This window comes from Onychostoma macrolepis, chromosome 04 (genome assembly GCF_012432095.1).
Source record: "Onychostoma macrolepis isolate SWU-2019 chromosome 04, ASM1243209v1, whole genome shotgun sequence".
Taxonomy (NCBI): Eukaryota; Metazoa; Chordata; class Actinopteri; order Cypriniformes; family Cyprinidae; genus Onychostoma; species Onychostoma macrolepis.
In genome coordinates this window covers 17,948,698-17,968,845 of record NC_081158.1, presented here as the reverse complement: position 1 = coordinate 17,968,845, position 20,148 = coordinate 17,948,698, and the positions used below count along the sequence as shown (strand labels likewise).

The 20,148-nt window shown below is 40.9% G+C and overlaps 1 protein-coding gene across 5 annotated transcripts in view; it reads left to right on the top strand.

Moving 5' to 3' along the window:
- The first annotated feature begins 1,562 nt into the window (after positions 1–1,562).
- tnni1d (troponin I, skeletal, slow d) overlaps positions 1,563–20,148 on the top strand; it is an 84,395-nt gene continuing 65,809 nt past the window's right edge. For 2 of the 5 annotated variants that reach the window (XM_058773359.1, XM_058773357.1), the window contains exons 1-2: positions 1,563–1,782; positions 15,018–15,112. The gene's annotated coding sequence lies outside the window, so the exon portion shown is untranslated. Of the gene's footprint in view, positions 1,783–12,378; positions 12,815–14,851; positions 14,925–15,017; positions 15,113–20,148 lie in introns of all 5 variants that reach the window. The other 3 variants (XM_058773354.1, XM_058773355.1, XM_058773353.1) reach the window with 3 other exon arrangements.

Below are 20,148 nucleotides of genomic sequence, written 5' to 3'. Positions count from 1 at the left end.
AGAGACAAGTCTCTCTGAAGCCACTGATTGAATTTTCTTTTAGTTTTCTCTAAGATAGGCAAGAAGTTTAAATCGCACCTAAGTTTTGGATTTTTGGATATTACTATTCCAAGGTAGGTTATTGTCTCTTTGACTTGGATATTACATATTCTGGAAACAGAGAGTTGCTTAACTGCCATTAATTCACATTTGTGCTCATTAAGAAGAAGCCCACTTGGCTGATGATGATCTCCCTCCCCATGATACTAACCCCTTGCAAAGTACTATTCTTAATGTGATTGGCTAATAATTGAGTAGTCAATATAAATAAATATGGCGAAATGGGGCAGCCCTGACGTATTCCTCATTGCAGATCAAATCTTGGAGAGGTACCATACTTAAGCTAAATCGAAGAGTTACCATTAACATATAGTTTTAACAGTTTTAATGAACAGGTGTCCGAAACCAAATTTTTCTAAAGTTTTAAATATAAAACCATGTTCAGTAGAATCGAAGGCTGTGTAAAAGTCCAGAAAAAGCATATAACTATCATCCTTCATTAATTCACTTCCATTCTCTGAACAGCGTGAACGCGCTGATGGCGTAGGACCTCTGCGCGAACGAGGGTCCTTAGTTCCACCATGACGTCACTTGGTTCTGGATTATTGCAAAAACTGAAGACTAAATACAAGCTACAGGATTTAGGCTATAAACGAACTACACCAATCTGACAACTTTAACTTAATTTTAGAAACATGTTCAGTAAAAAGGATTTCTTTATGCTATATAATTTTAATCCACGCTACATGAACATTTTCATATAAACTGGAATAAATACAAAACTATAGCCAAACTAAAACCGAAATGAGACATTAATAATAAAAGTGAATAAATGAAATAATCATAACTAACGCACATATGAAAGCACTTATACATTTCAAAATGAGGTCTATTAAAAGTCAATAAATCCTTCATTAATATGATTACTACGATAATTAAAAACGTGTCTCCATGTACTATTCATTAAAATTCTAGTGCATTTAATCTATTAAATAACAGCAGAGTGAGCGAGTTTTTGTATATGGTAAGATTAAATTTATTTTAGTGAATAAAATACCACATTTCAGCTATTTGTTGGGGTGGTCACACAAAATGTTATTTTACCCTTGCTTCTAGAAAACCATTCATCTGCTTTCTAGTTTCGTGTGGCCATAAACATTTAATTTCAATGTGCACTAAAGTTTAACTTTCACCGTTAACGTTACTAAGCTGTAAATGTGGTGTTTACATGGATCGTAGTTTACTTTATGAACCAATAGGCCAATCAGAACCATATTAACTTAAAACTAAAACTAAATTAAATTGTGTTCCGAAGACGAACGATCTTTTATGGGGTTGGAACTCTCTCTCTATGGCTCTGTTTGGAACTACATGGAGGTAATTAATTAATGACAAAATTTTCATTTACTGACCCGAGATTACAAACCACTACTTGACCATATTTGGATATGACAAGGCATCGACCAATCATTTTATCACATTGTCCCACCATAGGCCACACCCACTTGTGTTTATTCGCTTTACGCCTGCTTCATAGTTCATTTGGGTCTCTGTATTTCGGATTGCAGTATCGGGAAGCAGTGGATTTTATTTTTAAAAGCCCAGGCCATTTGTTCGAGGTATTTGACTGCAGATTGTTTTGAACACGAGGTACAGTGTAATGGAGAGCTCACACGAAGAAACATTCGTTGAAAGATGAAGCAGCCAACTGTATTGAATCTGACAGCAGCTGCATCTCACACCGTAAGTAAACAATGTCTTTGTCTGTAAATGATTGTTTTGTATGAATAATGATTGAAAAAAAAACACAACGTGTTGGTACCTTTATATAGTGGATGATATTTCTTCCTATGGAATGAGGTAGCAATCATAACAGTGGCCTTTAGTTAAAGGATAATTTCGGATAGAGGGTCAGAATTGGGTTGAAAATAATAATGAGGGTTTGTTTTGTCAACATCAAAGTGAACCTCAAAGAATTTTGCAATAATTAAAAAAAAATAAAAAATCGGGTCGTCATGACAATTTAAAAGATGCGATTCTCATCAACCAATCAACATCGCAAGAGAGAGAGAGAGAGAGGCCTTTTTTGAATATTAAATGAGGAGCTTTTGCTTTCCTCGCGTCAGGCCCGATCACAGCAAGTAACAACCTTAATTAATTAGTTATGGAAAAATAAGCGATTAAAATAACTCTCTGCCCCTTTCCTAGACCTCATCTTATATTTCATACAGTTGACTGTTGACAAACGTGATGCAGAACAACTATGTAGTCCATAAATGCTGTTGTATGAAGTTTTGCCTCATATTTATATATGCCATTTCACCAGTGCTGTTTTGTCCCCAATAGCATGAGTGCAAAAGTGATTTCACCAGTGATTTCATACAGCAGTTAAAGTAAATAATGTGTTATATTTTAAACACAATACTGTCTGTTTTTGCTCAGTTAGCCGATGCAATTTACCTATTAAAAACACATCACAAGTGTCGTGCCTCTCCAAGCACACAAAAACACAATTTCTGAATGAATCCGCGTTTTGAACCAATGATTCAATTATCCATTCATAAAGATTTACTTCATTCCTGAATGAATCAGCGTTTGAACGAATCAAATGAATAAATAAATGCCTCAATTATTTTTTTTCTTTAAGACATTTTACTGCCGCCTACTGGCAGTTTTAGTTAATTTTTTTAGAGTATAATTTCAATAAAAAATAATAAATATGAAAAAAAAAATCTATATTAGTAAAAAATTAATTGAAAGGGATAGTTCATCCAAAAAGTAAAAAAAAAAAAAAATTCCTTCTAATTTTTGTAATATCGATTTCATGCTTTTCTCATTTTACACAATGATGGCTTTAATAATAAGATGTATAATAATACAAAAGCAGGACGTCCTATCAGAAGCCAGCATCTGTAGTCTTTGGTAGTCTTTGCGTTACAGCTTCACTCCTCTGTGTTCAGTTTCCCGCGGGATCACTGTCTTGGATGGTAATGCTGAGTGGTGTCCCTCCACACCATATCTGTGGGAAGGATCAGGGCGTCCGGTGGTGGGACGCTCTCACTCACCCTTGCTCAGCTGAGTCACTCTTACCATAGCGAATACCTGCTTTATATCTCTCACTGACAGTGAAGATCAATAGTGACGCTTCGCTCGGTGGGTGACGGTTGGGGTCCAGTTCAGCTTCTCGTGGGAGGCACACTTTGTCTGTGTTGTCTTTGTTTAAATGTTTCTTTCTTTGACTCGTGTCTTAACACATTGCTTGTGTCTGCCATGTTTTTGGTCCTACCTCCTTTCTTCCCTTGGTCACACCCTCTTGTTTAATCTTTGTCTTATGCTGTGTTCGTACTTACGAGTTGACAAGTCATAATTACGATGTCAGGTGCGTTCAAGTCCCTTTGGTCGGAACAAGATGCTGATTTAACTTTTCTACAAAATATTGAACAATTCTTTTTTTAACTCTACATCTACAAAATGACGAATACTGTGCATCATTGTGTTTTTGCTTTTTCAGTTTTTATTCAGTTTATGAAAGTGATGTAAACTGAATCATTACATATTCTATGGTAATTATACAATAATATTCTGTATGTAACTTATATCGTTTTATTGTACATTACAAAAAAAAAAATCATTTGATTAATTTCAACAAATTTATCGTCAATGCAGATGCTGTATATCTATAGTCTTTGGCTGTGTCTATTGCAACTAACATGTTTTCTCACTGACATAACCACAACTCGGAAACTCAGGTCTTAAAGAAAATTTCGAGTTTCCCATTCGTAATAACAACTTTGTGGTGACGTTCATGTGCGTTCAACTCGTAAATATGATCTATCCCATATGACTTGAATGCACCATTGTTCTCGTTTCATTAGTTGTGCTCACCTGGCCCTCGTCTGCTTTCCTCCCTTTATATTGTGCTGTTTCTTCCTCTTGTGTTGGCTAGTTTGTCTTCTGCCATAGAGACAGTTACTGACTTGCTGCTCTGTATTCCAGTCTTGCCCTGTTGTTTGCTGTGAATCTGTGTCCTTGCTGTAATTTTTGCTTTTGATTTCTCTCTTTTGTTTTTGATCTTCAGTTTTCTTGCTCATATTTACTTGTAATGTTTTCTTTAGTTGTTCATCAGTCTCCTTTCTAGTCTTGTATTCTTGTTATTGCTTGGATTTGATACTGTTCATCTATTCTTACATATTTCCTTTACTTATGTTTTAATTCTTTAGTTTTCATTTCTTTTTCGTGTGTTATTTTTTCCCTTTTATTACATCATGTTGTTGCTCCTAGTGTTGTGCTGAGTTGTGTTGTTTTGTGGTCTTGAGTGGTGTCTTGTTGTGTGTTCTTGTGTGTTTGTGCTGTGTTTTCCCTCCAGTCCTGCTTTACCAGCCTTGACGCCTGTATCACAAATACTCCGTTTGCAGTATCTATGCAGTCGGTCAAACATAATAGATGCACTCGTGGAGGTAAAAAACAAAGTTTTTTAAAGATAAATTGTGAAGGCTCTAATCCAGGGGTGCCCACACTTTTTTGTGTGGGGTTCTACTTTTCAAATGACAAACTCAATGAGATCTACCAAAAAAATAAAAAAGACAAAAGAAGCTTGTGGGGACCAACACATGTATCTTTATGTTTAAATTAATCTAATAATTAAATTAATCTAATAATTCTAATAGTTCAATTATAATATTCTTCAATTTTAACATTACATTAAAAAAACACCAGGGTGTGACTGGGAAAGGTCCATGAGCCGGGACTCAAAACTCAGGACAAACAAAGCGCAACTGCGCTATGTGCAACGCTGCCCAATACATTATCGGAGGTGACAGCTGTCACTCCTTTCAATTGTTCATCGCAATCTCAAAGTTTTGTTATAATCGATGAATCTCTCTCTAGATACTGCACAATCGGTATATTATTTACATCATACATATTTAAAAGATGAGCGATCTACCAGCATTGCTTTTGCGATTGACCTATTGAGCACACATTCTTTAATCCATTAATGGAAAATGGAAAAAAATATACTCCGTATACGCACTGCGTGCGTCTGACAGGACGTCCTATCAGAAGCCAACATCTTAGAGAATTGGTAGTCTTTGCATTACTTCACTCCTCTGTGTTCAGTTTCCCGCGAGATCGCTGTCTTGGATGGTAATGCTGAGTGGTGTCCCTCCACACCATATCTGTGGGAAGGATCAGGGCGTCCGGTGGTGGGACGCTCTCACTCACCCTTGCTCAGCTGAGTCACTCTTACCATAGCGAATACCTGCTTTATATCTCTCACTGACAGTGAAGATCAATAGTGACGCTTCGCTCGGTGGGTGACGGTTGGGGTCCAGTTCAGCTTCTCGTGGGAGGCACACTTTGTCTGTGTTGTCTTTGTTTAAATGTTTCTTTCTTTGACTTGTGTCTTAACACATTGCTTTGTCTTTATTTGTATCTGCCATGTGTTCCACCTCCTTTCTTCCCTTGGTCACACTCTCATGTTTAACCCTTGTCTTGTTCTCGTTTCATTAGTTGTGCTCACCTGGCCCTTGTGTACATTCCTCTCTTTCTTTTATATTGTGCTGTTTCTTCCTCTTGTGTTGGCTGGTTTGTCTTGTGCCTTAGAGACAGTTACTGACTTGCTGCTCTGTATTCCAGTCTTGCCCTGTTGTTTGCTGTGATTGTGTGTCTTTGCTGTAGTGTTTGATCTTGATTTCTCTCTTTTGTTTTTTGTTTTTTTTGCTTTTGATCTTCAGTTATCTTGCTCATATTTACTTGTAATTACTTGTACTTGTAGTTTCTAAACTTTATTGTTTAGATTTGATACTGTTAGTCAAATTTTTTTTAGTCTAGTTTTTCATTTCTTCTTTTTCGTGTTATTTTTTCCCTTTTATTACATCATGTTCCTCCTAGAGTTGTGCTGAGTTGTGTTGTTTTGTGGTCTTGAGTGGTGTCTTGTTGTGTTCTTGTGTGTTTGTGCTGTGTTTTCCCTCCAAAAAATAATATCTATGTTTTCTGTGATTTTTATCGATAATGATTATTTATTTATTTATTTTTTACATTTATTTGAATAGGGACAATACAATAGACATGAGTCCAGAAAGAGACTGGAAAAAATGCACTGCACATAGAGATTGAAGCTAATTTGCATATCATGTTCCTAGAAAGGCTTTTCTAAAAGAATCAATACATATATAACCAAAATAATTATAATAAAATAACTAACATAACAAATCCATAATAATTAGACGATATTTTATATAATTAGACAATATTTTGCTGTATGTCATTGTGCTGGTACCTTAAGGAATGTTGTGGACTTGAAGGTGAGTATAGGAGATCACTGAAGAATCGAAGGAGAGTATAGGAGATCACTGGAGACTCAGTGGTGAGTATAGGAGATCGCTGGAGACTCAGTGGTGAGTAAAGGAGATCGCTGGAGACTCGAAGGAGAGTATAGGAGATCGCTGGAGACTCAGTGGTGAGTATAGGAGATCACTGGAGACTCGAAGGAGAGTATAGGAGATCACTGGAGACTCAGTGGTGAGTATAGGAGATGGCTGGAGACTCAGTGGTGAGTATAGGAGATCACTGGAGACTCAGCAGTGGGTATAGGAGATCGCTGAAAACTTGAAGGTGAGTATAGGAGATCGCTGGAGGCTTGAAGGTAAGTATAGGAGATCACTGGAGACTTGAAGGAGAGAGATCACTGGAGACTCGAAGGAGAGTATAGGAGATCGCTGGAGACTCGAAGGAGAGAGATCACTGGAGACTCGAAGGAGAGTATAGGAGATCACTGGAGACTCAGTGGTGAGTATAGGAGATCGCTGAAAACTTGAAGGTGAGTATAGGAGATCGCTGGAGACTTGAAGGTGAGTATAGGAGATCGCTGGAGGCTTGAAGGTGAGTATAGGAGATCACTGGAGACTCGAAGGAGAGTATAGGAGATTGCTGGAGACTCAGCGGTGGGTATAGGAGATAGCTGGAGACTTGAAGGAGAGTATATGGAGACTCAAAGGAGAGTATAGGAGACCGCTGGAGACTCGAAGGAGAGTATAGGAGATCGCTGGAGACTCGAAGGAGAGTATAGGAGACCGCTGGAGACTTGAAGGAGAGTATAGGAGATCGCTGGAGACTCGAAGGAGAGAGATCACTGGAGACACGAAGGAGAGTATATGAAGACTCAAAGGAGAGTATAGGAGATCGCTGGAGACTTGAAGGAGAGTATAGGAGATCGCTGGAGACTCGAAGGAGAGGATAGGAGATCGCTGGAGACTCGAAGGAGAGTATAGGAGACCGCTGGAGACTTGAAGGAGAGTGATCACTGGAGACTCGAAGGAGAGTATATGGAGACTCAAAGGAGAGTATAGGAGATCGCTGGAGACTTGAAGGAGGTATAGGAGATCGCTGGAGACTCGAAGGAGAGTATAGGAGACCGCTGGAGACTTGAAGGAGAGTGATCACTGGAGACTCGAAGGAGAGTATATGGAGACTCAAAGGAGAGTATAGGAGATCGTTGGAGACTTGAAGGAGAGTATAGGAGATCGCTGGAGACTCGAAGGAGAGTATAGGAGACCGCTGGAGACTTGAAGGAGAGTATAGGAGACCGCTGGAGACTTGAAGGAGAGTATAGGAGACCGCTGGAGACTTGAAGGAGAGAGATCACTGGAGACTCGAAGGAGAGTATAGGAGATCGCTGGAGACTCGAAGGAGAGTATAGGAGACCGCAGGAGACTTGAAGGAGAGAGATCACTGGAGACTCGAAGGAGAGTATGGAGATCGCTGGAGACTTGAAGGAGAGTGATCACTGGAGACTCGAAGGAGAGTATATGGAGACTCAAAGGAGAGTATAGGAGATCGCTGGAGACTTGAAGGAGAGTATAGGAGATCGCTGGAGACTCGAAGGAGAGTATAGGAGACCGCTGGAGACTTGAAGGAGTATAGGAGATCACTGGAGACTTGAAGGAGGTATAGGAGACCGCTGGAGACTTGAAGGAGAGATCACTGGAGACTCGAAGGAGAGTATAGGAGATCACTGGAGACTCGAAGGAGAGTATAGGAGATCGCTGGAGACTTGAAGGAGAGAGATCACTGGAGACTTGAAGGAGAGTATATGGAGACTCAAGGAGAGTATGGGAGATCACTGGAGACTCGAGGAGAGTATAGGAGATCGCTGGAGACTCGAAGGAGAGTATGGGAGATCGCTGGAGACTCGAAGGAGAGTATAGGAGACCGCTGGAGACTCGAAGGATAGTATAGGAGATCGCTGGAGACTCGAAGGAGAGAGATCACTGGAGACTCGAAGGAGAGTATAGGAGACCGCAGGAGACTTGAAGGAGAGAGATCACTGGAGACTCGAAGGAGAGTATAGGAGATCGCTGGAGACTCGAAGGAGAGAGATCACTGGAGACTTGAAGGAGAGTATATAGAGACTCAAAGGAGAGTATAGGAGATCACTGGAGACTCGAAGGAGAGTATAGGAGATCGCTGGAGACTCGAAGGAGAGAGATCACTGGAGACTTGAAGGAGAGTATATAGAGACTCGAAGGAGAGTATAGGAGATCACTGGAGACTCGAAGGAGAGTATAGGAGATCACTGGAGACTTGAAGGAGAGTATAGGAGATTGCTGGAGACTCAGCGGTGGTTATAGGAGATCGCTGGAGGCTTGAAGGTGAGTATAGGAGATCACTGGAGACTTGAAGGAGAGAGATCACCGGAGACTCGAAGGAGAGTATATGGAGACTCAAAGGAGAGTATAGGAGATCGCTGGAGACTCGAAGGAGAGTATAGGAGACCGCTGGAGACTCGAAGGAGAGTATAGGAGACCGCTGGAGACTTGAAGGAGAGAGATCACTGGAGACTCGAAGGAGAGTATAGGAGACCGCAGGAGACTTGAAGGAGAGAGATCACTGGAGACTCGAAGGAGAGTATATGGAGACTCAAAGGAGAGTATAGGAGATCGCTGGAGACTCGAAGGAGAGTATAGGAGACCGCTGGAGACTCGAAGGAGAGATATCACTGGAGAATTGAAGGAGAGTATATAGAGACTCGAAGGAGAGCATAGCAGATCACTGGAGACTCGAAGGAGAGTATAGGAGATCACTGGAGACTCAGCGGTGGTTATAGGAGATCGCTGGAGGCTTGAAGGTGAGTATAGGAGATCACTGGAGACTTGAAGGAGAGAGATCACTGGAGACTCGAAGGAGAGTATATGGAGACTCAAAGGAGAGTATAGGAGATCGCTGGAGACTCGAAGGAGAGTATAGGAGACCGCTGGAGACTCGAAGGAGAGTATAGGAGACCGCTGGAGACTTGAAGGAGAGAGATCACTGGAGACTCAAAGGAGAGTATATGGAGACTCAAAGGAGAGTATAGGAGATCGCTGGAGACTCGAAGGAGAGTATAGGAGACCGCTGGAGACTCGAAGGAGAGTATAGGAGACCGCTGGAGACTTGAAGGAGAGAGATCACTGGAGACTCGAAGGAGAGTATAGGAGATCGCTGGAGACTCGAAGGAGAGAGATCACTGGAGACTCGAAGGAGAGTATAGGAGATCGCTGGAGACTCAAAGGAGAGTATAGGAGACCGCTGGAGACTCGAAGGAGAGTATAGGAGACTGCTGGAGACTTGAAGGAGAGAGATCACTGGAGACTCAAAGGAGAGTATAGGAGATCGCTGGAGACTCGAAGGAGAGTATAGGAGACCGCTGGATACTCGAAGGAGAGTATAGGAGACCGCTGGAGACTTGAAGGAGAGAGATCACTGGAGACTCGAAGGAGAGTATAGGAGATCGCTGGAGACTCGAAGGAGAGAGATCACTGGAGACTAGAAGGAGAGCATAGGAGATCACTGGAGACTCGAATGAGAGTATAGGAGATCACTGGAGACTCGAAGGAGAGTATAGGAGATTGCTGGAGACTCAGCGGTGGTTATAGGAGATCGCTGGAGGCTTGAAGGTGAGTATAGGAGATCACTGGAGACTTGAAGGAGAGAGATCACCGGAGACTCGAAGGAGAGTATATGGAGACTCAAAGGAGAGTATAGGAGATCGCTGGAGACTCGAAGGAGAGAGATCACTGGAGACTCGAAGGAGAGTATAGGAGAACGCTGGAGACTCGAAGGAGAGTATAGGAGACCGCAGGAGACTTGAAGGAGAGAGATCACTGGAGACTCGAAGGAGAGTATATGGAGACTCAAAGGAGAGTATAGGAGATCGCTGGAGACTCGAAGGAGAGTATAGGAGACCGCTGGAGACTCGAAGGAGAGTATAGGAGACCGCTGGAGACTTGAAGGAGAGAGATCACTGGAGACTCGAAGGAGAGTATAGGAGATCGCTGGAGACTCGAAGGAGAGATATCACTGGAGACTTGAAGGAGAGTATATAGAGACTCGAAGGAGAGCATAGCAGATCACTGGAGACTCGAAGGAGAGTATAGGAGATCACTGGAGACTCAGCGGTGGTTATAGGAGATCGCTGGAGGCTTGAAGGTGAGTATAGGAGATCACTGGAGACTTGAAGGAGAGAGATCACTGGAGACTCGAAGGAGAGTATATGGAGACTCAAAGGAGAGTATAGGAGATCACTAGAGACTCGAAGGAGAGTATAGGAGACCGCTGGAGACTCGAAGGAGAGTATAGGAGACCGCTGGAGACTTGAAAGAGAGAGATCACTGGAGACTCGAAGGAGTGTATAGGAGAACGCTGGAGACTCGAAGGAGAGTATAGGAGACCGCAGGAGACTTGAAGGAGAGAGATCACGGGAGACTCGAAGGAGAGTATATGGAGACTCAAAGGAGAGTATAGGAGACCGCTGGAGACTCGAAGGAGAGTATAGGAGACCGCTGGAGACTCGAAGGAGAGAGATCACTGCAGACTCGAAGGAGAGTATAGGAGATCGCTGGAGACTCGAAGGAGAGTATAGGAGACCGCTGGAGACTCGAAGGAGAGTATAGGAGACCGCTGGAGACTTGAAGGAGAGAGATCACTGGAGACTCGAAGGAGAGTATAGGAGATCGCTGGAGACTCGAAGGAGAGTATAGGAGACCGCTGGAGACTCGAAGGAGAGTATAGGAGACCGCTGGAGACTTGAAGGAGAGAGATCACTGGAGACTCGAAGGAGAGTATAGGAGATCGCTGGAGACTCGAAGGAGAGAGATCACTGGAGACTCGAAGGAGAGTATAGGAGATCGCTGGAGACTCAAAGGAGAGTATAGGAGACCGCTGGAGACTCAAAGGAGAGTATAGGAGACTGCTGGAGACTTGAAGGAGAGAGATCACTGGAGACTCGAAGGAGAGTATATGGAGACTCAAAGGAGAGTATGGGAGATCGCTGGAGACTCGAAGGAGAGTATAGGAGACCGCTGGAGACTCGAAGGAGAGTATAAGAGACCGCTGGAGACTTGAAGGAGAGAGATCACTGGAGACTCGAAGGAGAGTATAGGAGATCGCTGGAGACTCGAAGGAGAGAGATCACTGGAGACTTGAAGGAGAGTATATAGAGACTCAAAGGAGAGTATAGGAGATCACTGGAGACTCGAAGGAGAGTATAGGAGACCGCATGAGACTTGAAGGAGAGAGATCACTGGAGACTCGAAGGAGAGTATAGGAGATCGCTGGAGACTCGAAGGAGAGAGATCACTGGAGACTTGAAGGAGAGTATATAGAGACTCAAAGGAGAGTATAGGAGATCACTGGAGACTCGAAGGAGAGTATAGGAGATCGCTGGAGACTCGAAGGAGAGAGATCACTGGAGACTTGAAGGAGAGTATATAGAGACTCGAAGGAGAGTATAGGAGACCGCTGGAGACTTGAAGGAGAGTATAGGAGATCGCTGGAGACTCGAAGGAGAGAGATCACTGGAGACTTGAAGGAGAGTATATAGAGACTCAAAGGAGAGTATAGGAGATCACTGTAGACTCGAAGGAGAGTATAGGAGATCACTGGAAACTTGAAGGTGAGTATAGGAGATTGCTGGAGACTCAGCGGTGGTTATAGGAGATCGCTGGAGACTTGAAAGAGAGTATATGGAGACTCAAAGGAGAGTATAGGAGACCGCTGGAGACTTGAAGGAGAGAGATCACTGGAGACTTGGAATGGAACAGGTAAGACTTTGATGAGGGTAAAATCACTTAAGGATCGTTTACAGGCACAAGGAGGGGTTCCATAAGGGTGACAAGACAAAGGATGCTTTCCAAATGAAAGGATGCTTCCTTATAAGCTGCCATGTCATTTTAACTATAAAAATATGCACTTTTAAATCTTCTGTAATCATGCCCTCTGTAATTGTCTTTTGTAAATTAATTTCTGTAAACACATTCTTATAAAATTAACATCTTTATTATTTGTCCGTTCTCTTAAAAGGGACCTGAGCAGTGCTGAGATTCTCCAGGATCAATACTTACAGTCTGCTTGGAAGACAAATAGCAGTATACTGGTAAAGTAATATGGATTTTTAAGGGTTAGCTCACCCTAAAATGATTACTGTTTTAACACTATATGTAAAGATACTCTGAAAATGGATATGATTTGTTGTTGTTATTGTGTGTGCTCCATCAGCGATGAGAACAGACAGACCATTGAGAGCATGCTGCTGGAGAAACAGTATCATTCACTCTTTACATGTCACACTGATTAATTCTCATTTTGTGGTTTTCACATCCCATAATGATAAATGGATGTGATCATTCATTAAAATAATTTGTTTTTTTTTCTTAAAAGAAAAGGTATTATTTTGCCAGTAAAAAAGCATCAGGTGGCACAAGGTGGCATGGACCAATGAGAAGACTAAAGTCAAAAAGTGAGCTCCCTTCTTTTATCCGTTTATGTTCATGAATATGTAAACACCTACGCAACCGTTCAAAAGTTTGGTGTATTTAAGATTTTTTTAACAGTAATAATCCAGCAAGAACACAAAATTGATCAAAAGTGAGAGTAAAGACTTTTACATTGTTACAGATGTTACGTTTTTGAATTAAATGCTGAAAATTCAGCAATAAATTACATTTTAATATATAAAACTGTTATTTTGAATTCTAATAATATTTTGCAGTATGTCTGTTTTGCTGTATTTTTGATCAAATAGCCTTGGTGGACATAAGAGAAAAAAAACATTACAAATCTTACCGACCCCAAACTTTTGAATGGTTGTGTGTGTATGTATATGTGTGTGTGTGTGTGTGTGTGTGTGTATGTATGTGTATATACAGTGGGGCAAAAAAGTATTTAGTCAGCCACCAATTGTGCAAGTTCCCCACTTAAAAAGATGAGAGAGGCCTGTAATTTTCATCATAGGTATACCTCAACTATGAGAGACAAAATGAGAAAAAAAAATCCAGAAAATCACATTGTAGGATTTTTAAAGAATTAATTGGTAAATTCCTCGGTAAAATAACTATTTGGTCACCTACAAACAAGCAAGATTTCTGGCTCTCACAGACCTGTAACTTCTTCTTTAAGAGGCTCTTCTGTCCTCCACTCATTACCTGTATTAATGGCATCTGTTTGAACTCGTTATCAGTATAAAAGACACCTGTCCACAACCTCAAACAGTCCAACTCCAAACTCCACCATGGCCAAGACCAAAGAGCTGTCAAAGGACACCAGAAACAAAATTGTAGACCTGCACCAGGCTGGGAAGACTGAATCTGCAATAGGTAAGCAGCTTTGTGTGAAGAAATCAACTGTGGGAGCAATTATTAGAAAATGGAAGACATACAAGACCACTGATAATCTCCCTCGATCTGGGGCTCCACGCAAGATCTCACCCCGTGGGGTCAAAATGATCACAAGAACTGTGAGCAAAAATCCCAGAACCACACGGGGGGATCTAGTGAATGACCTGCAGCGAGCTGGGACCAAAGTAACAAAGGCTACCATCAGTAACACACTGCGCCACCAGGGACTCAAATCCTGCAGAGCCAGACGTGTCCCCCTGCTTAAGCCAGTACCCAGGGCCCATCTGAAGTTTGCTAGAGAGCATTTGGATCCAGAAGAGGATTGGGAGAATGTCATATGGTCAGATGAAATCAAAATAGAACTTTTTGGTAAAAACTCAACTTGTCGTGTTTGGAGGAGAAAGAATGCTGAGTTGCATCCAAAGAACACCATACCTACTGTGAAGCATGGGGGTGGAAACATCATGCTTTGGGGCTGTTTTTCTGCAAAGGGACCAGGACGACTGATCCGTGTAAACGAAAGAATGAATGGGGCCATGTATCGTGAGATTTTGAGTGAAAACCTCCTTCCATCAGCAAGGGCATTGAAGATGCAACGTGGCTGGGTCTTTCAGCATGACAATGATCCCAAACACACTGCCGAACAGCGAAGGAGTGGCTTCGTGAAGAAGCATTTCAAGGTCCTGGAGTGGCCTAGCCAGTCTCCAGATCTCAACCCCATCGAAAATCTTTGGAGTCCGTGTTGCCCAGTGACAGCCCCAAAACATTACTGCTCTAGAGGAGATCTGCATGGAGGAATGGGCCAAAATACCAGCAACAGTGTGTGAAAACCTTGTGAAGACTTACAGAAAACGTTTGACCTCTGTCATTGCCAACAAAGGGTATATAACAAAGTATTGAGATGAAATTTTGTTATTGACCAAATACTTATTTTCCACCGTAATTTGCAAATAAATTCTTTAAAAATCCTACAATGTGATTTTCTGGAATTTTTTTTTTTTCTCATTTTGTCTCTGATGGTTGAGGTATACCTATGATGAAAATTACAGGCCTCTCTCATCTTTTTAAGTGGGAGAACTTGCTCAATTGGTGGCTGACTAAATACTTTTTTGCCCCACTGTATATATTAGTACAGTAATTCATTCAGAATGTCTTTGTAGGACATTGGTGAAGAGTTCTGGAGCACAAACTCGTTGAGTTGAAGAGGAGAAGGATCTCTTTGAGAAAGGACTGGTATGATTTCTGAACACAAAGGAACAGTGCTCTCTCTCTCTCTCTCTCTCAAAAAGGAATTAAATTGTATTTTGTTTTTTTTATGTTTTCTAGGCACAGTTTGGCTGCAGGTGGACTAAGATTGCCAAACTAATCGGCACTAGGACAGTTCTACAGGTCAAGAGTTATTCTAGGCATTCAAAAATAAGGTATGACTTTAGCCCATTTCCACATTACAATATGAAAATCCATACACTTTTGGTTCAGATGTGTGTAGTGCTTTAAAAATTAATTCATATGTAAAGGAATAATTATAAATATAGACATCCAAGGGGGTATTTTTACATTTACACAATATTTTTAAAATATTTTCTACATTTAAAAAATATTTCTTGCATAATGTTCGTTTATTTATTTTAAATGAATAATACTTTTTCTTTAGACCTTAAAAAAAATATATATATTGCCACCTCTTCATTTGTTCATAATTTTTGTTTATTTATATAGCACGTCATACACAATGGTAATTCAAAGTGCTTTACATAAAAGGAAGTAAAATAATCATAAAAAAAAATCAAGAAAATGAAAAAGCATTTAAAATGATTTAAAAATTGATTTATAATGAATTTAGAACAGTTTATTGTAAAAATGATTATACATAAAATACAGTGCAGCTAGTTCGGACATAGCACAGTGCTCATTCAACAAATGCACACCTAAACAGATGAGTTTTGAGTCTGGATTTAAATGTGGCTAATGTTTTAGCACATCTGATCTCTTCTAGAAGCTGGTTCCAACTGCAGGCGGCATAATGGCTAAAAGCGGACTCCCCTTGTTTTGTGTGAACCCTTGGTGTTTCTAACTGACTCGATCCTAATGATCTGAGTGGTCTGTTTGGTTTATATTCAGTAAGCATATCTGCAATGTATTTAGGTCCTAGGCCATTGAGTGATTTATAAACGAGTAAAAGTACTTTAAAATCAATCCTAAATGTAACTGGAAGCCAGTGTAAGGACCTGACGACTAGTGTGATATGCTCAGATTTTCTGGTTATAGTCAGAATCCTGGCAGCAGCGTTCTGGATGAGCTGCAGCTGTCTAATGGTCTTCTTTGGAAGGCCTGTGAGGAGACCATTACAATAATCCACCCTGCTGGTGATAAAGGCATGAAGTTTCTCCAAGTCTTGACTGGAAACAAAACATCTAATTCTTTCAATGTTTTTGAGATGATATTATGCTGATTTAGTTACTGCTTTGACATGACTACTGAAACTAAGGTCTGTCTCTAGAATCAACCCAAGATTTTTGACTTGGTTTTTAGTTGTTTGACCCCTAGAGTCAAGGTATGCATTCACCTTGACATCTTTGTTTCCAAATGCAATGACTTCAGTTTTCTCCTTGTTTAACTGAAGAAAGTTTTGGCACATCCAACTGTTAATTTAATCAATGCATTGGCAGAGGGAGTCAATGGGGCTATAGTCATTTGGAGATAAGGCCCAAATCTGGGTATGATCAGCATAGCTGTGATAGGCAATTTGGTTCTTTCTCATTATTTGACTTAGTGGGAGCATATACAGGTGAAACAAGAGCGGTGCAAGAATTGAGCCTTGTGGGATTCCGCATGTAATGGACGTCCACTTAGACTTATGCTCTCCTATACTCGCATAATAACCTCTCCCTTTTAAGTATGACCTGAACCATTTGAGTACCATCCCAGAAAGCCTGACCCAGTTTTCCAGTCTCTCTCGAAGTATGTTATGATCGACAGTGTCAAACGCAGCACTAAGATCTAGTAGTACTGATATTTTGCCAGAATCAGAATTAAAGCGAATATTATTTATTATCTTAATGAGCACTGTCTCTGTGCTGTGATTTGGTCGGAAACCAGATTGAAAATTGTCCAGGTATCCAGTTGAGTTTAAGTAGTTGTTCAGCTGATTTAAAAACTACCTTTTCAATAATCTCACCTATGAAAGGAAGATTTGATATTGGTCTATAGTTGCTCAATATGGTGTTATCAAGATTGCACTTTTTCAGAAGGGGCTTAACAACTGCAGTTTTCAGGGAGTTTGGAAAAGTCCCAGAAAGAAGTGAGGCGTTCACCACTAAGAGATCTGCTTCTAAATGGTTAAGCACACTTTTGAAAAAAGATGTGGGAAGTGTGTCAAGATAGCAGGTTAACAATTTAAGGTGCTGTACTAATTCTTCCAAAATTTTGCTATCAATTGCTTCAAAAACAGACATAGTTCTTTTTGAAATTGCGAATCTGTGTGTCCTCTGCATAACTTGAAGATGTGCCAGTTGCCTTTCTGATATTATTGATTTTCTCAGAAAAGAAGGAAGCAAACTCATTGACTTGGGGGGTTTCTTAGTCTCTCAACAGTAGCAAAAAGAGTGCGAGTGCTGTTTAATTTACTGTTTATAAGGTTTGAGAAGAAGGTCTGTCTAGCTGTGGCTAGTTCCACATTGAAAGCATGAAGGCTGTCTATATAGATGCTATAGTGAATTTCAAGTTTCGTCTTCCGCCACATCCGCTCAGCTTTTCTGCATTGTCTTTCCATACTCTGAACTGCTGTTGATTTTTCTCCAAGGTGATTTCTGTCTGCCAGTCTTATTACTGACTTTTTCAGGAGCAATATCATCAATAACCTTCTTAACTTTTGAGTTAAAGGAATCATGGAGAAGATCAACAGAGTCTGCAGAAATGCTTGGTGTTATAGATATAGCCTTCATAAATAGCGCACTAGTGTTCTCGTTTATGCGTCTCTTTCTGACAGAGACAGATCTAGATTCAGTGGTAGCAGAGATCATTATATCAAAGAAAATACAGAAGTGATCAGATAGTGCTACTGTCACAGTCATGGACTTTTGTTTGTGTTTTCATTCCCCATGTGCTCTGTGTGACCTAGTTTCTGCCAATGTCTGATTGTGTCATTATGTTCAGGTGTCTCGTCATTAACCTCCATATAAGTTGTATTCAGTTCAGTGTTTCTTCGTCCGGTCTTACGTCTGTATGGCCCTGGTGTTGAGTGTATGCTGCTTCCTTGCCTTGGATTACCCCTATGTGGATTATTAAATACTGTTTATTGTTATCTTTGTCGTATTAGTGCTTCTCTCCCGCACCACACCGTGACAGCTACATCCTTAATAACAATGGATGAAATGTTTAGACCTCTGCTGATGAGTAAATCTAGTGTGTCCACGATTGTTGATAGTACACTATTGATGATTTGAAAGATTCCAGATCTTCTAATCCTGATAACTGATCTCTGGCAAATGAATTTGCATATTTGATTAAAATATCTGGATTAAGTTGTCTAATGTCCATGCACATTCTGAATCAGGTCAAAAGTGTTTAAAACAGTTATAATTTATTTTGATTTCTGCGTTATCTATGTGAATATTAAAATCCCATGCAATAGTAAAACAGTTAAACTCTGAGGAAATCATTGATAACAGTTCTGTGAACTCTTCAATAAAGGCTGGAGAGTATTTTGGAGGCCTGTAAATAATGATAAACAGAATGCGTGGAGCACCTTTCAGCACAATACCTAGGTATTCAAAAAACAAATACTGACCAAATGACACTTGCTTGCATTGATAAACATCTTTAAATAGAGCAGCTACACCTCCACCTCTCCTAACAGTCCTGCAGACACTTGTAAAGTTAGGAGGGGCTGTTTCATTGAGGACTGTTGCACTGCAGCTCTCTTCTAGCCATGTTTCATTTAGAAAGATAAAATCCAGGTTGTTTGTGGTTATTAAGTCATTGATCAGAAATGATTTATTTTTTGGTGAGCGAATGTTTAAAAATGCTAACTTGATGGAATTACATTTTGTCTCTACAAATCTCGCAATCTCAGATTGACGCATTATAGGCCGCAGATTAGATGGGTCAGCCGTACGGCTTGAGAAGGCCTTAGACTTTCTATCACGTGATAAAACAGAAATATAGAAGGCTACAGGCACACTGGGTTCCCGCTTGTTCTGTAATTATTTGTGACAGTTGCTGCTATCGTAGCGGGGACCCGACACATATCACTGAGAGCTGTTATCAGTTGTTTTTGGTTCACCTACAGCCGATGGAGGAGGGTTTGGGCCCTGGCGTTGTGGCAGCGGTCGAAGAGCTCTCACAGGAGGAAGAGGGAGAGCTGGGCCCACAGCCTTTGGTGGTTGTGGGGCCAGCCATTTTTTTAGTTGGTATCTGGGGGCTTGCAGCAAAAGAGTGGGAGAGTTTGGTCCCAGCATACACCAGTTCCTCCATTTTCTGTGAGACGCTTCGAAGTGGAGATGCTGGAGAGAGGGATAATGTGTCTGGTGAGATGGGCTCTGGCTTGATCTGGTCAAGATCAAGTTATCAGCATCTCCTGCGCTCCATCAAGCCACTCCCATGATAGCTGTCACCACTCAAATAAATGCACGGCTCAGGTGAACTGCATAGCATGTGTGTAAGACTCCAATACAATTATAAAGTAATTATTTCATCACTAATAAATCGTTCAATGAGTAAAACGGGCTGTGTCAATATTATTGTAGACTACATAACAGTATTATATTATTTTCAAATAAATTTTTAAATTATTATTATTTTAAATTATTGTTCCTGGACCAGTAGGGTACTCTTGCAATAAAGTAACGGTGGCTGGGACAGATTTTAAGTATCAATTCTGCTTAAAAAGATGCGATCTAATCCTGTTTACATGAAATAAGCCTACTCCCGAAATCGTCAACAATCAAATCCAGCTAACTGAGTTAGCGACGTACGAAGAACGGACCCCTGGTGTTTCCGGTGTGTCCTGGCTTCCCTGGCTGTTTTCAGGAAAGTCGTCCTTGGGTGCCGAGTCTTAGAGCTGTTGTGGTACGTCACAGTCAGTCTGTGATGAGCTCTGTGGGCAGGGCTCAGCCGGGACCGTTTCCATGAGCAATGCTTGTTGTGGCTGCGTGGCGTTATCAGTGTCCTTGTGGGATTCTTCAACCACATGGTAACTCGGAAGCTGATATGAAGTCCTGTGGTCACTCATACTCTGTCCAGGAGAGAAAGAGAGAGATGACAGTTGCGTGTGCGTTACCTGCATGTGCAGTAAGTTCAGGTCACCTACAGGATGTGGGTTAGAGTAGACATGCACTGATTCTGTCTGCTATGCACCTATGTGTGGTTTGTGAAAGGAATTTTTATTATTCAATATTAATCACATATTACTCCATATTTTCAGTACAATATTTATTTTATTATGAGTAACCATGTA